Genomic DNA, 17,076 nt, shown 5'->3' on the forward strand with positions numbered 1-17,076 from the left:
TAATGCAACAAAAGACAAAGCATATTATTTTAAAACACACACACATTCTGTCCTGTCCTATGACCGACCTCTGAGGACCCAGGTCTCTTTGCTTTCATAAATGACAGCTCTCCAGAAAGGGTCTCATAGTACTGATGGTTGCCAGTGGGTTGCTCTCATCTGAGCATGTTACTGGAGACCTGCTGGAGGGCTATACCATCAGTCAAGGAAAAAAGCTCAGTGGAAGACCTTGAAGGCATCCTGGCAGGCCCGTAGTAAAAGACATTTTAATTATATTTATTATTTTTTAAGAAAGAGAAATATAAAGAATACAAATTAAAATGGCCTATAATCTCACCATCTAGATAAGCCCTGTTGATATTGAAAGATCAAAATATGGAAGTAATATATGTCTGTGGTTTAGAAGTTGGAACTCTGTAGAAAAGCACAGAAAGAAAATTCTAGGCTTCTTTACCACAAACACACACACCCCAGTCCCTCTCTCTAAGGTAACCAGTGTTAACAGTTTCTTGCGATTCCTTTGAGACCTCTATATGTATTTTTCTCTTACATAAAAGGAATCATATCATATACATTACTCCTCACCCTCCTTCTTTCATTTGATTATATTTCTTGAAGATCTTTCCATAAAAGCATGTATATATCTGCCTCTGTTTTTAAGAGATGTATGATATTACGACATATGGACATACCATAATTTATTAAGTAATTTGCTTCTTTTTTTTTTTTTTTTAGTAATTTGCTTCTTGATTGATGTTTTTTTTTTTTTTAAATCCTTTATCACTGTAGCACTGCATTGAACAACCTAATTCACGTGTTTTGAAACACTTTTGTGAGTATATACACCGGATTAATTTTCGGCAGTAGTAGATATTACCAAATTGCCCTCCTAAAAGATTGAACACATTTACACCAATAGCGTGTAAGGATGCCCATTTTGCCATACCCTCAGCCACACTATCATTAAACCTCTTAATATATGCCCATCTGATCAGTGGAAAATGGTATCTCATAGCTTGTAGCTTTAATTTGAATTCCTTTAATTTTAGGTGAAGAGGAGTGTCATTTCATATCTGTTGTGACCATGTGTATTTCTTTTCCAGTAAACTCACTTTCATATCCTCTGCCAATTTTTCTACTGAGCCGTTGATCTTTCTCTTTTGAAAATTAAGAAAAGCATCCTTTTGTCTCTCCTATGTGTTGCAAATATTTTCCAAGTTTGTCATTTCTTTTAACAGTGTAGAAGTTTTCTAACTTTATTTGGTCAGATTTAGCAATATATGCAATATATGTCCTTAAGGTCTCTAAAGTTTGTGTCCTTCTAGAAAAGCCTTCCTGTAGTAAAGGTACTTTTAAGGCAAGTGGGCAGGCCTTTCAGTGACCTTTAAATCGTACTCTTTGTATTTCCCATTTGGGCCCCGTGAAATCTGGAAAACTTAGGAAGTGTTTAGAGTAGTTAAAACCAGAGACTTTGGAATCAGGCAGGTAAGAATGAGTTCGAATTTATTACTAACATCTCTCAGCCACTGTTTTCTCATCTGTAAGATGGAGACAGTGCTCCTACCTTCCTTGTAGGGTTATAGAGGATAAAATGACACAGTATGGGTTAAGCCAGTACCTGGCACAGATCAAGTACTAAATAAAGTATGATGATAAGAAGGAGGATAAGTAAATAATTTTTTTTGTTGTTTTGTTTTTTTGTTGTTGTTTTTTGCGGTACGCGGGCCTCTCACTGTTGTGGCCTCTCCCGTTGCGGAGCACAGGCTCTGGACGCGCAGGCTCAGTGGCCATGGCGCATGGGCCCAGCCGCTCCGTGGCATGTGGGATCTTCCCAGACCGGGGCACGAACCCGTGTCCCCTGCATCGGCAGGCGGACTCTCAACCACTGCGCCACCAGGGAAGCCCAATAATTTTTTAAACTAATATTAACTGGATTGTTTTCGAGACTAGTAGTAAACATTTTGTTTTCAAAATTGTTTTACTGTATTCAAATTCTCTTCTGTCAAACTTTGTTGATTGTATATACACAGCCCTACTTAAATTCTCTTTGCCTGCAAAATACATTGCCCAAGTAAAAGGAAAACTTGCAACTATGTTTTTAAAATACTTGGAGAGAGGTACTGAAGGGAGCTTGGCTGAAGAAAAATGTATGGAAAGTCACAAGTACACGTGTATAAGGAGATGTGCTACGCTGTCATTACAGTATAAAAAATGGAAACAACCTAATAATCTGTCAGTCGGGTTTGGTCAAATGATGGAATATTACACAACAGTAAAAATGAATTAACTAGATGCCCGTGTAAAAACATTAAGTCACAAAACATAAGGTTGCATGAATGAAAGAGAAAATTGCAAAAGAATATATATGATGTGATATCATTAGCATATTTTTGTGGTAAAATATACAAAACAAAATTTACCATTTTAACTTTTTTTTTTTGGCTATACCTTGCGGCTTTCGGGGTCTTAGTTCCCCAACCAGAGATTGAACCCAGGCCCCGGCAGTGAAAGTGTGGAGTCCTAACCACTAGAGCGGGGAATTCCCCCATTTTAACCATTTTTAAGTGTACGATTCTGAGGCATTAAGTACATTCACATTGTTGTGCAACCATCACCACCATCCATCTCCTACATAAATTTTTGAAGCATAAAAACATACTGTATATTATTTTTTGACATATACATATGTAGAAAATGTATAAAAACATGCAAGGGGATCACACTAACTGCAGACTAGTGCTTACCTCTGAGGAGGGAAGGGAAAAGGGAACAGAGATAAAGACATGGGTTTTTGCTGTATTCATAATATTTTCTCTTTTTTTTAAGAGCTATATGAAACAAATGTTAACACCTATTAAATTAGGGTGGTAGATGCATGGCAGTGTGTAATGATTTTCTGAGTTGTCGACCATTTGAAATCTTTCATAATTTAAAAAAAATGTTAAGTCAGAAATAGGGTTTAGAAAACAACCTGCAAATTTATACCTGAAAATTCCATTTTAAAAAATGTTTGTTTTAAATAAGGCTTTCAGTCATACAGAGACAGTGTTCAAAATATTTAACAACCTTTAAAGCACAGGAACCAACATATCAGAACACACACCAGCTTTGGCCCTGGAGTAGGGTCTTCAGGGACCCCTACAGTGGCCAGTATTAATCCCTTATTTTCTGAACTGATTGGATGTGAATGAGGCTCTTCCATTAGCTGCAGAGCTCACCAACACATCTAGTGTGTGTCCATATGTGGAGTTCCCTAAATGGCTGACACTGAACTTCCTTAATATTAAAGAGCCTTGATATAATGAGTCAGCTTTATCATTGACCAAAGAAAGTCACTGTTCCCTTGGGAGTGAGTCCTGGGCCATTTAAAGTTTCTCTCTGAGGAATCAAAGGCTTAATAACTGAAATGTGAGACTGTCTTTAAGCCCCAAATATCAAAGCCTAGCCAGGAAGCTGCAGTGTTTTTTGCTCTGTTTTTCTTCCAGTTTCATTTACTAGCTATTCTATTTGGTCTTTCAAAAGGCTTGTTAGACTGTATGATAGGTTTTTGGGGAAAGGAAGGTGGGTAGGTGCCCCAGTTTACCAGTATTTGCTCAGGAAAGAAAGCTGATTACAGCAGTAATTTCCCTTAGAAGGCAGGAATCATTCCTCATTGTGGAAGGCGTCTCTAACCCAAGGAAGCTGAAGCCATGGTAATGGATTGATAGGTCTGCTTTGTCCTCCTCCCCACTACCACCCCCCAGTCAAAAACCCATCAGAATGCCTTCTGCCAAGACTATCTACTTTGGTTTCTATAATCTTTTCTCTGTGTTCTCTTGAACAAAGTAAAACCAGAACTGTAGGCAGTCAACTGCCCCAGCCCTACCTTAGGGCTTGAGGTCCCTCAAAAGGTGCCTCCCACTTTTCCCAGAGTGGTGAAACTGGGGGCATCTCTGGGGAGAGCGGTCTGAAGAAGGGCTACTTTTACATCTTCTGATTTTAGCCTGTTAGGCTTGAAATTTTTGAGAACCCAGAGATCAACACTTAGCGCCCTCAAAACCTTTCTTTATGTGGTTGTGTGTGGGGGGTGTTCATTTTTGTTTGTTTGTTTGGGTTTTTTTAGTTATGCTGGGCACTATTTTATTTCCCAAGTATATCTGGTCTAGTTTTAACAGCATGTCTTTATTCAAATAATCTATTTGAATGTTTAAAAAAAAATTAGTCAATTAATACATGACCAAAACCACTGCCTTCTGAATTGGCCCTAAATTGATATCTTCCTGGTTCCTGGAAATGCTGAATATATTTTGAACAGTTGAATTAAGGAACCATTGCAGCTGCAAAATGTTATCTAGCAGTATCTGTAAATGCCTGTTTCCTTTTGTTTTACCTTCTTTATTAGACTTGCTGGCTGTTATTAATTTGTTTTTTTCTAATTGCTCAAATTGTTCTCTTTCTAATATAGAGCTTAGTCATTTATTATTCTATAAAGCACTTCTGTATGGCAGGAACTATGCTAAATGCTGTCGTCACACACTGCAGCCATCTCTTGTTACAACAAAGATCTCCTGGTTATCAAGCAGGTGTCCAGAGGTGCCATCATCTTAACTAATACTTTCAACATATTTAACTAGTGTCAATGAGACACTAGTGTCAATGACCCACTATACTATTTATAAGACTCCCACTGGTTTTAGCTACTCTGTCAGACCCATGTCATGCTCCTGGTATATCTTAGTAGAAAAAGAACCATGTTCACTGACCTTCAGTGTTTTGTTGAGCTTTTCAAGCAGCAGACAATCTGGTCTGCATTGGGAAATTTGGAAATTATAAGTGCAGTAAAAAGGCTTGATCCCTGCCTGTGAGTGAAATATGATCTGGTTAGGGAATGAAGGGAGAAATCGTCAGAGGAAATAGTAATCAGCATTAGGTTGTGTGATATAAACTGTAAGCACTCGAGGGGCTCAGAGAATGGAGAGCTGGTTGGGATTTGGAGAAAAGGGGAGAGGAAAATGAGCAGAAGGGGGAAAATGTGGAAGAAAGGAAAGGAATCTGAAAAAGGACTGGACACGTGGGTAAAGAAAAACTGGGAACTAGATTCTAACCTCTCTTCCTGGTAGGTTAAGTGAATTCAAAAAGGAATGAGATCAAAGAACAAGGCAAAGAAGTAAGGGTAGGGCAGTGGAGAACAAAGAGGCCACCTAAGTGGGAAGTGAATGACTCAGCTCCTCCTACGAAGGCTGGGGTGGTCTTGAAATGGGTTGGTTAAAATGGCCCTATCTCAGTATGTAAAATGCATTCTTGAGTCTAGTCAAAAAGCCTCACACTCTTAGTTACAGGCCACGCTTTAGATTTGCAGCTTAATGATGTATACCTGATGTGATCCTCATTCCTAGCCACTTATATCGGTGGAATAACACATCTCTTCTAAGAGGCTCAGATTTCTACCATCAGACAAGATTGATGAAATTGTTTGATATACTCGACAAGGAAGTACCTCCATCAAGATATCTGCAAGTCTTTGAGTTAGTTTATATAATTATTATATAATTATTATATATATAATATATATATAATATATATTATATATTTTATATATAATATATATATATTATATATATATAATATATAATATATATATTTTATATATATTATAATAATATATAATAATATATATAATTATTATATATTATTATATAATATTATATAATTATTGAGGCTAGACTGTGTCTTAAAAGATGAGTAGGATCTGGATACTAGGAGAGGGAGAGGGGATTCCAGGCACAGGAGTAGTGCAGGCAAATATGTAGTGATAACCAGGGAAAGAGAAAGATGTGTTTCAGAGACAGTGAATAGACCAGTTTGACTGGAAAAGTAACACAGGACCCCTGTACAGACTGCTCGTCACCATCAGCATGGAGGAGACGCTGACAGAATTGCACAGAGGGTTCCTGCCGTCTAAGTCAAGCTGTGCTGAAGCAGGTCATCATGTAACAGGTAATCCACAGCAAGATGCCAGAAACCTAACAGTTAATCAAAAACAGAAATATTAATACCATTTGTGTTAACCTTTCAAAACGATTTCACAGACTATTCTGTTCCGATGTGATTTTATTTGGTCTTTACAGTAATCCACTGACATGGGCATCTCAGCTTTTCTTCTCGCAATTAGACAAAGGCAAAACCCCAAGGACTGGGAGATTATGTAAATTTTTGAAAGTCACAGTCAGCCTCACAACAGGATCTCATAGCTTCTACCCTGATGTGCTACTCTCATAGCTCTCCTGAACATGTCTGGGTAATTGAACTTAGAGGAAAAAAGGTGGGGAAATGGCCTTGGAAACCCCAGTCTCAATCAAGACAAGGCCAGAGATGTCACCAGCCCCCTTTGAACAGCAAATCCCAGTTTTTTCAATACCTTTCAGTGTAACCTTCTTCTGCACTCAGATTGTCAAACTTGTAGGTCAGAGCGTGGAAAAGAAAAAGTCAAAGAGTTGTTTGTCTCATTGGACAACTGCTTTGCTTAATTTTTTTCTTTTACTCAACTGTCATATTTGTGTTTGTTGTTGTTGTTCTAATAATATATTTTTGATTAAGCCCAAACTGGTCCTCCTAAGTGTCTCTTTAAACCTCATTTCAAATGTTCGAAAATTGTATTCACAGAGTGTTCATCACCCTGCCTTTCTGGCTTCCTGAACTTCTCTTCTAGTGTTAGCTTCATTAGTCAAGATGTACGGCTGTTGGAAGAATTTTAAATGGGCCTTCCGCGTTGTCTTTGAATAGATACTACATGCAAATAACTTTCCTGCAGAAATTTTCATTCTTCTTGAGTTAGCCCACTATTGTGAATAGTAAGCACTGTCAGGCTTAATTCCTCATATCCTCCTTTTATTGAGTATTCAGGCCAAGGTATTCTACTTAGTTTGCTTTTTTATCAGAACCTTTTGGTCGTTCACATATCTTGAAAGAGACTCATTTTCCCCCAGAGTGTAACAACTGCAATTAGTTTTTTGCTGGTTCATGGGCAATAAATGAACTTTCCCTCTTCAAGCTAATTGTTCACGTAAGGTTCTTGTGAGGTGGTTTGTTTCCTTAGGATGACAAAGGCATTTCTTCAAAATGTATCTGAGTAGTGTCCCAGATACAGTTGCTTGATAATTGAAGAATTTTTTAAGGGGGGGGATATAAAATATTCAGATCGTGTCCAATAAACCTCATTTATCTTAGCCCAAATGTACTGAGTCCCCTTAAATCTCAACCTATAGGCATCTTTTGAGCAAGAATTCTAGCATAAAAATAAAACATGAGGTATGCATTTCAACTTGAACTAGAACTGTCTATTTAACCCAATCGCTTACACACACACACACACACACACACACACACACACACACACACACACACACACACCTCTATAAAGCAAGGAAAAATAACTCATACCATCCCTAGTGTTTGGTGTCACTGTTAAATGTTGAGACACCAGCACCACCCCCAGCCCAGGGTCTCCCTGAGCCAGTTGCACAGCATGGAGCTTCATTTATTTGATTCTCTGGATGAAAACTTTAGCTATCTTATAAAAGCTTGAAGGCTTCTACACCAGTAGTTCAGTAGTGCAGTATTTCCCCTAAGCTAACAAAATTGTTTTCAACCTCTGCCTTGTCTCTGTGGTGAATCTAACATAGGGCACTCTGCCACTGACCCGGGTTATGGACTTAAAGCTTCGACTATGTCTGTCCAACATAGAATAGCCTAAAATGTTGAAGCAGAGCCTATGTGGAAATCTTTGTCTATGGTTCTAAGGCTTAGAAAAGTCACTTTCAGAAAGAATTACAGCAATGACTGAGCAATTAGGACACCACTTAGCACCACTGTAAGACTTCATCCTCTTCAAAGGGCTCTCATTTCATTGGCCCTTGTGAGCTTCACACTGTTTTAACCCTGTGCAGTAGGTAGGGTGTGGGTTAGGAAATCAAGACAAGTTCTACAGCTAATCTGTAAGAGAGGTCATCCTGAAGCCCAGATCCCCTGATGTGACCCTGGAGCCAGTGTTCTCTCTGCTTTCCCTTATGTGGTCCAGAGTGAAGCAAATTAAGGTGAAATCTTGAGATATTGCTGTTTCCTTAGAACTCCTAACATTAGAGTACGGTTGGAAGAGGTCATAAGATCATAACACAAAGTTGTGTTGATAGAGCAAAGTGGATTTGCAGGGAACCTGAGCTATTCAGTGTAACTATCTACATGGATCAAATTCAGTTGCAATTAATTTGATCCATGGTCCTTATGCTATTTTCTCTGAGTGGTCGATTCCCCTTTTTCCCATATTCTCATCATCACTAATTGATAGGGGGCTGTACTCCTCTTAAAGGTCTTTGCAGAAAGAGATTACCATTGCCTCCTTTCTAAACTCATTTTTAGAGAAATTCATATGCAGATCTTGACATCGTGGCATGCTTTATTTGATTCAAGATAGATGTGCTTCATTATAGATGCGTGGCAATTAAGCCTATAATTCAACGAGGTTTATTGAACATTTGTGCCTGGGTCTACTGGATTTGTTGAGATATAAAACTAAAGCTTAAAATCCAGTTCTTGCCCTCAAGGAGCTTTTTGCCTAGACAGAGCATGACTGGATAATTCACATTTGAAAAAAAAAAAAAGAAGAAGCTTCTTTAGGTTAGAAAACAGAGAGACCAGAAAGTGGAGTTTATGGAGAAGGCTTCCTGGAAAAGAAACATCTCTTAAAAACCTTAGAAGATAAACAGGATTTGAATTGGTGGTTGGTGAATGTAATAGTGAGGCCAAGCTAACAACTATATATTACACACACACACACACACACACACACACACACACACACACACACAATCTCAATGGCTTAACAAAATAGTCGTTTATTTCTTGCTCACATCACAGTGCAGTAAAAGGTTGCCTGTGGGATAGGAGAAATCCCTGCTCCTAGCAGTGACTCAGGAGCCAGGCTCCTTCCATCTAGTGGCTAGTCAATCTCTTAGGCCTTGGAGTCCTCCAGTGGGTACTCTGCATCCAGCTAGCCTAGAGGGAGGGGGGGCTCCATAAAGGAGCTCAACAGAGGTTTTGTTAGGGACCAGGCCTAGAAGTAGCATATATCACTTCTTCCCACACCTAACTGCAGTGGAGGCTGGGAAATGTAATCTAGCTGTATTCTCAGAAAGAAAAACAGATAGGATGACCTGAATACATAGCATTGTCTCCGCCGTACTAAAGGGGGAGAGCTTCCTGAAGGAAGGATGAGGAAGAGAAGGGGGACAGAGCAAGAGCAAAGTCAAGTTCACCTTGAACACCTACTTTTCTGGTTTGATTTGACTAAATTTGATGAACTTGTCATAAATTCTGAGCTTTGATCTTGGTGGGAACAAAAGAAGCTGCAAGCTTAGCAAGTATTGTGTCACTAGCCATCCAGGGATTTCATTTTCCCGTGATGGAGAATTGGAACTAGATTTGATTATCTTTGGTTTCTCAGAGCTTATAAACCAAGACATAACTTCTTTTTAACTGGACTTTATTTTTTAGAGCAGTCTTAGGTTCACAGAAAAATTAAGCAGAATCTTTATACGCTGAAACTACTCTGTCTGATACTCTAAAGGTGGAAACATGCTATTACACATTTGTCCAAACTCAGACAGTGTCCAACACCAAGAGTGAACCCTAGTGTAAACTATGGTCTTTGGGTGATAATGATGTGTCGGTGTGGGTTCATTAATTGTAACAAACATACCAGTCTGGTGCAGGACATTGATAGTGGGAGAGGTATGCATGTGTGGAGGCAGGCGGTTTATGGGAAATCTCTGTTATCAGGACATAACTTTTAATGGCAGTACTAGTTATTAGATTTATTCTAAGTTCATGGATCTTGTCTGCTCACAGCAGCCTCTTCACTGACGATATATTCCTCTTGATTGTTCTCTAGCAAGCATCATAAATTGGCAACTCAGGGAATAAATCTGGTTCAAAATATAATTCATTTGTCCCACTCTGTCTTTATTAAAAAAAAAAAAAAGATTGAGTGCATTTAGGTGGGACATGCATTTTTTAGTTAACCTTCGTTTCCCCTAGAACTTGTATAATGTAGCACCTGACCTAACTCACAGACTAATGCTACCTGCCTGTCCCCTGATGACATATGAGTTTGTGACCCTTGTTTCTGGGGTCTCCTTTTTATTTAGTAGATCATAAATAATAGTCAAGTTACCAAAGTCCCTATCACATGGAAACTCTGGGTGCTTTCCTAAAACTCACCAGCTCTGTAGGAATGAAGCTGCAGAATATCTTTGAAGAATAATTCTGAAAAGGTCCAGGAGCTCTACAGGAATATAAGAATTCTTACAATTTCAGGGGAGGGATCATGGATCACTTTGACCATCTAACAAAAGCAATGGACCATCTCCTCATGACGATACACATACACGAAACTTTTTGCAGATAATTTCATGGAGTTTCTGGACCCTCAGAAACCATTCTGTACACCACTCCTGTGGGAAAGTGATTGATAGCCCCACTTAGGCTACATGGGATAGGGATCAAAAGAATGGACATTGAAAGTCAGACGAACATGAGCTAAATCTAGCATTGGCAACCTGGAGTTAGTCATTTGACCTCTGAACCTCTATTTCCTCTTCTAAAAAATGACACTAATAATACCTACTTCACAGGGCTACTGTGAGGATTAAAAAGAGAAAATGTATGTAAAGAGTCCACAATGCTTCCCTGGTGGCGCAGTGGTTGGGAGTCCGCCTGCCGATGCAGGGGACATGGGTTCGTGCCCCGGTCCGGGAAGATCCCACATGCCGCGGAGCGGCCGGGCCCGTGAGCCATGGCCGCTGAGCCTGTGCTCCGCAACGGGAGAGGCCACAACAGTGAGAGGCCCGAGTACCGCAAAAAAAAAAAAAAAAAAAAAGAGTCCAGCACAGTGCCTGGAATATCTTAGTATTCTCAGCAAATGAAAATGGTTATTATTTAGTGATAATAGTCAGCCTAAATGGGTTTTTTGTGGTGCTTACCTGGGTTTCACACTGGGCTCATCAGAAATTCAACATAGTCCTTCAGATTTCTGCTTACGTGTGATTTATAATCTGAGAAAACACTAGTGACCTTCATTTCCCCAGCCCATCTCCCAAGGCTGCTCCCATGGTACCGTGGACTTGCCCCAAACTAGTGTTTGTCTCAAGGCACTGTAATTGCCTGGTTATTTCTCCGTCTCCCTCACTGGTTTCTGAGCTTCTCAAGAGCAATGCCATATCTGTTTTATAGTCTGCAGTAGTCCCAGTGCCTAGCACAGTGCCTGACATATAATAGGTTCAAAATAAATCCTGAATAAATTAATAAGTGAGGACAAAAACAACTTTCCCAGTAAACTTCTAGGAAAATAGTGCTGGTGGAGGTGGGAGAGCTCTTCATTCACTGTTCCTTGCCTGGAGGGCTAAAGCTTTGAGAGAATCAGAAGGAGCGAAAGTGAAGACAAGCGGCCTTACCTGCCTTTCAATCACAATTCTTGGTTTAACTAGCCCACGAATCTCTCATTCCTCGTGATGTCTCTGAGTGCCTTCTGAGTCTTGAAAGGAAGGACATATTAGTCTGAATGCTTATCATTTTTAATTTGTATTTAAATTCTTTGGAAATTGACCTTTACTGTTAGAATATAGTGTAACTTTTTTTTAATTAAAGAGGTCATCTGATTAAATAACTCACACTGTTCACTTGTCCTGTAATGTTACGGTAGGTTTATTAGAGTGTCATATTTGAGAACTCCTGTTCTCATTGTTAACCACACAGTGAAATCATCTCAGCTGGTCATTAAGCTCTGCTTCCTTCCAACCCTAGTAACACACAGATATTTGTAATCCCTCCAAATTCTAGAAGCTCCATTTGGTGTCTACCTAGCAAGATAACAGGCTTATTGTACAGAAGTAACTTGGCCCTTTCTGATTTTGGGTAGGTAGTTATAAGTGGACAGTAGTTAGATCAGTTGGGGAATGGACTTTTCTGCCTAGTGGAGAATTTCCATATAGACCACACATATGATACCAATTTTCAGAGAATTGAAATGCACAGAAACAAAGCAAAAAATTTAAACTCTTTGACTTAAAGGGCACTTTATGATCAACTGGCTAATGTCAGCTACACAATTCAGCACACTCAGTATTGGAGATTGAGCTGATGCCATATTGCACTTAAGACATTCCCTGAAAGTTTATTTTAACCATTTACCTCTGTCTCATAAAATTAAAGAGCAGATTGTGGCAGGAAAAAAAAAAAAAAAGCAGTATTTCAGTTTTGTGGTTGCTAGGGCTGTAGATGGAGAGAATTTTATGACTACTTTCCAAAGCTTATATTCTGAAAGAAGGTTCATTTTTAATACAGAAATAATAAAAATGTAGGTGGCCTCAACAGCTGTAATTTTTATAAATTAAATACAGAGATGCCTTCTGCCAACATTTGAAATTGGCATTCTGCACAGCCAAAAACTCTGATCTTCTCTGTTATCTAATTTGGGATTTTAGCTACTATTTCCAGGCTGTTAACCTCCACATCTGGACTCTCAGTGATACCACAACAGGTTGCCCCTGCTGCTTCAGTATCGATCAGCAGCATCCTCTTCCCCAACAGGTGATAAATTTATTAGTAACTATCCAGGCTGCCCCAGCTTTAGGCAATTGTCTTCTTAAGAATTATAGTATTTATTCATTAGAGGATAATAAGACAAGGGTAGAAGTCAAATACTTTCGCCCGTTAATTTGCAGCTGTTTCATACAGAGCTATGCTTCACAGAGAAAAGAGCCTGCAGTTCAGATATTATATAATGTCCCCTACTTTGCATAAGACACTGTGAATAATTTTTTTTTTTACAAGATGCACTTTATTTATGAGCAGTTTCCTCCATAGAAAGAGCTTGTTAGGGCTTAATGCTGATGAATGGAGACAGCACCATTCACACTTCCAGGTTATGGTCTGTCAGTGCTTTCATTATATGCACTAATTTACAAGGATTTATTTATTTTCTCACAAATGTAAAAATGTGCTCCAAGCTAAACATGCTGTCTGGGCATCTGAGGGAAGTGTATTCCTTGGTTGTTCGTCCCACCCCTATCCCACCCACCCTGCATCACTGCCTAACCTTGTGGTAATCGCACAGAGCTATATATTTTTTGCTTGCTCTAAAAATGAATACTGGTTAAAATTTTAAACCCTGGAAGTGAGTCTTTTCAATGCAGTTTAATTCCTTTCTCATTCAAAGACTGTGCCTTCCATTGTGTTTTAAGTGCTAATGAAAACCCTGTCAAGTAAGCACATCAAGGGACGTGACCCTTGGAACAAATTATGCCCACAGCATTGAGTAACAAATTTTGGAAATCTGGGTACAACTATATCAAAATATGAACGTCTTATTGAATCTGTAAGATCTTGCTAGCCCCAGATGGCTTTATGTGCTCTGAAATCACTCACGTCCCCATCTCTGAAGACTAAAATTTAAAATAGACTGGGCATGTGCTACCTCCTCCCACTCAGTCTAACAAACAGTAATAGATCATACTGCGTCATCAACATCCCCGGGCTATACCGATACTCATTATGGGAGATGACCACACCCCCTCCCGCTCCCCAGCCAAGTAATAGCAGAAATAATTCTCTTTTTCTTACCCGTGATTTCCAGTTTGGTTTTTAACCTCAGTGAAAATTAAATACCCTTTAAACCTCACCAGCAAAGAGTTTGTAAAACTAGTTGTTTGGGGAATTTGTCTGTGTGTTGGTTGTTTGGTTGGTTCATTGGTTGGGGTAGGAAAATGAGAGGAAATGAAAATATGTACATAGAAAATATGCCTAGATGCATAAATAAAGCACCTATCACACAGTCCCTCAAAGCCCTTTCTACTATTTCTTTTTCAACTCCGAACATCAGTATAACCCAATTAAATTTAATTAAAGAATCTCAAAAATTGGAGTATTTTGGAATTTGGACCGCGATAAAAGAAATTGCTACACAAATATATGAAAGGAGAATATCCTACAAACTGTCAGCCAAATGAGCCCCGAAGGCCAACAGCGAGGATTTAATAAGCCTCATCTGTGGAGTTCAGCTGACAGGAACAGAGAGAGAGCAGTTCAGTGTTTAGAAGTTCACGAAAATTAAAAGTGGGAAAACCATGAAAGTCCAAGATTATCCTCCCCAGCTCAGGCCAAACTCCACCCTCTGGCGGGGGTGAGGAGTGTAGTAGTCAAGGAACAGAATGGTCCTCCCTGATGTCAGCATAAAGATGTATGTTTCTGTACTGCTAGTTTCTGGAGGAATACATTTGTCTATACCTTTTGGGAATCTGTTTCAATTTTCAGGGATTTGATTCTCTAAGTTTATCATCTCCCAGTTAGAGCAGCACTTTCACAGTATCCTCTTAGTCTTGCTTTCCATGTACCTGAATTCTTTGTCCTTTAGCGCGCACAGAACTTGGCACAGTGCCATTCAGTATGCGTTTGGTAAATAATTCATGATTTTATACACTTCAAGCCTGTCTGCTCTTAGCCTTTCTCTCTCCAGATTTGAGTCTTGATCTTTCAGGTCATCCTCTTATGACAGCCAGATTTCCAAGTTCACATTCAGTGATATTGAATACAGAGGTCATAGAAGGTGACCCCAAATCATAGGCCTGCCACACACCAGACCAAATTCTAGGCATTTAAGAAATTGATTTCGCCAAAACACAAAGAAAAATAGAAAGCAGAAATACCCCTTGATTCATCTTCAGTCCAGATATTCTGGAGATGAAAGAAATGTTCCTGTGCCATCATCCTTTGACCTGCCGTGGTCTTGAAAGTCTTTTTAAAAACCTTCTTTAAGGTCTTTATGCCACCCAAAATAATAAAGGGACTTATTGACATGGAATTGCCCTTGTTTGGACACGCTGGTTTCCTTGGAGAACTCACCAAAACATAGATGACTTTAGAGGCATTCAGGGAAAGTTAAGATGAATCTGGGGCTTCCCTGGTGGTACAGTGGTTGAGAATCCGCCTGTCAATGCAGGGGACAAGGGTTCGAACCCTGGTCCCAGAAGATCCCACATGCCGCGGAGCAACTAAGCCTGTGCGCCACAACTACTGAGCCTGTGCTCTAGAGCTGGCGAGCCACAACTACTGAGCCCGCGTGCTGCAACTACTGAAGCTGGCGCACCTAGAACCTATGCTCTGCAACAAGAGAAGCCACCGCAATGAGAAGCCCACGCACCACAACAAAGACCCGATGCAGCCAAAAATAAATAAAATAAATAAATTTATTTTTAAAAAATGAATCTGTAACTTTCATAGATGTTAAGGATTAATACTTCATGAGGAACATCAGGATTAATCAAAGTACATCATAAAGTCGAGCCTTAATATTAACCTCCTGCCAATGAACTAACTCATCTAAAGGCAGTTTATTAAGTTGGGTTTATAAACTGTCTTTAGATGAGTTCACTCTTTGCCAGGAAAATTATTGTGCGTGTGTGTGTGTGTGTGGGTGCACGCATGAGCACTAAGAGGACATGCTGGTTATCACAGATCTTCCTAACTTTAACATACATTGTGAGTTTCACAAGGTCTGAATAAAGGAGAACTAGGAAAAGACTAAATTATAAACTAATTTTAAAGTAATGCCATGTGGTTATTTTCAAAGTAGCAAGGGAAGCAGGAGTTGAACCATATGTTCTTTATCAGTGTCTGACACTTTTTAAATGCATTATTTCATCAGATACTTACTACAACCTAGGCATAGAATAACCAACTCATCCTAGTTTGTCCAGGACTGTCGCCGGTTTAAAACTGAACCCTGCCTCAGTCCCATGCAAGCCAGGACAGTTGGTCACTTTAGCCAAGTAAAGCAATAAAAGGTATTCTGAGACCAATTTCCAGCATGGGGAGAACCACCAACAACACCACCAAGCAATTCTACACCAGTTGAGTGTCCTACGATTTCACTTGATTCTGACGCGATCTACCCGTAAATAGTATCAGATCCCACAGGTTAAGGGGTGAGTCCTGCAAGACTGCCTTCCCCCAACACCACTTCACATGCCAATCACAAGTCCAGGTTGTCACCTGTGTTTCGGACAGAACTGCTGTAGATAGGAGGTTCCAACAACTCCCTTCTTGGGTTCCATTATTTTGGTAGAGCGGCTCAGCTAACTCAGAGAAACAGTTTACTCACTAGATAACTGGTTTATTATAAAAAGGATGTAACTCAGGAAGAGCCAGATGGAAGAGATGCATGGGGCAAGGTATGGGGAAAAGGAGAGGAAGCTTCCAGGCCCTCTCCAGGTGCACCATTCTCCCCAAATCGCCCTGTGTTCACCAACATGGAAGCTCTCCAAAGCCTGTTCTTCTGGGTTTTCAGTGGAGGCCTCATAATCATAATTGATTAAATCATTGGCCATTGGCCTTTGAACTCAATCTCCAGCCCAGGTCAGGAGGTGGGACTGAAAGTTCCAATCCTCTAATCACCAGGTTGGTTCTCCTGGCAACCAGCCTATTCTTTGGCCAAAGTGCAGCCAAAGTCACCTCATTAACATAACAGAAGTCACCTTTATCTCTCTCACCACAGGCAATCCCAAGAGTTTTAGGAGCTCTGTGTTAGAAAAGAGAACGGAGACCAAAATTCTTTATTATAAATTACAATATCACAGGCAGATAATCTTTTCCATATTTTACCAAAGAGGAGGCTGAATGACTCAAAGTCACACATCAGTTGTAAGTGGTGCATTCAGTATTAGAACCCCAGCCTTCTAACTGCGTTTATATATTTTCCAAGAAACAAGACTGTAATTAGCACAGTGTGTAAAACTACTGTGAGAATTTTATTGACTTGTATTTTTTCTAGAAGCTTAACCATTCCTTTTGTGACACCATAATTTTGCTCTCCAGCTGCCCTCTTAACAGATAATACAGAGAAAAAACTCAGTCCAGTTTATCAGAATTATTACAGACTCTGTTAACTGAGAGTGAATTGATGAAAATAATTTTAATGCTTTCCAAGTCAGTTATTTCTAATGCAACTATGAAAACAAGCAGCGGCCTATGCATCTGCACTCTAAAAGA

General features: G+C 39.6%; 1 protein-coding gene across 3 annotated transcripts in view; it reads left to right on the forward strand.

Annotated features, from left to right (window-relative positions):
• The window catches only part of TENM1 (teneurin transmembrane protein 1), a 566,015-nt gene that overhangs the window by 471,879 nt on the left and 77,060 nt on the right, over positions 1-17,076 (forward strand). The window lies entirely within an intron of this gene.

Source organism: Lagenorhynchus albirostris, chromosome X (genome assembly GCF_949774975.1).
Source record: "Lagenorhynchus albirostris chromosome X, mLagAlb1.1, whole genome shotgun sequence".
Classification (NCBI taxonomy): domain Eukaryota; kingdom Metazoa; phylum Chordata; class Mammalia; order Artiodactyla; family Delphinidae; genus Lagenorhynchus; species Lagenorhynchus albirostris.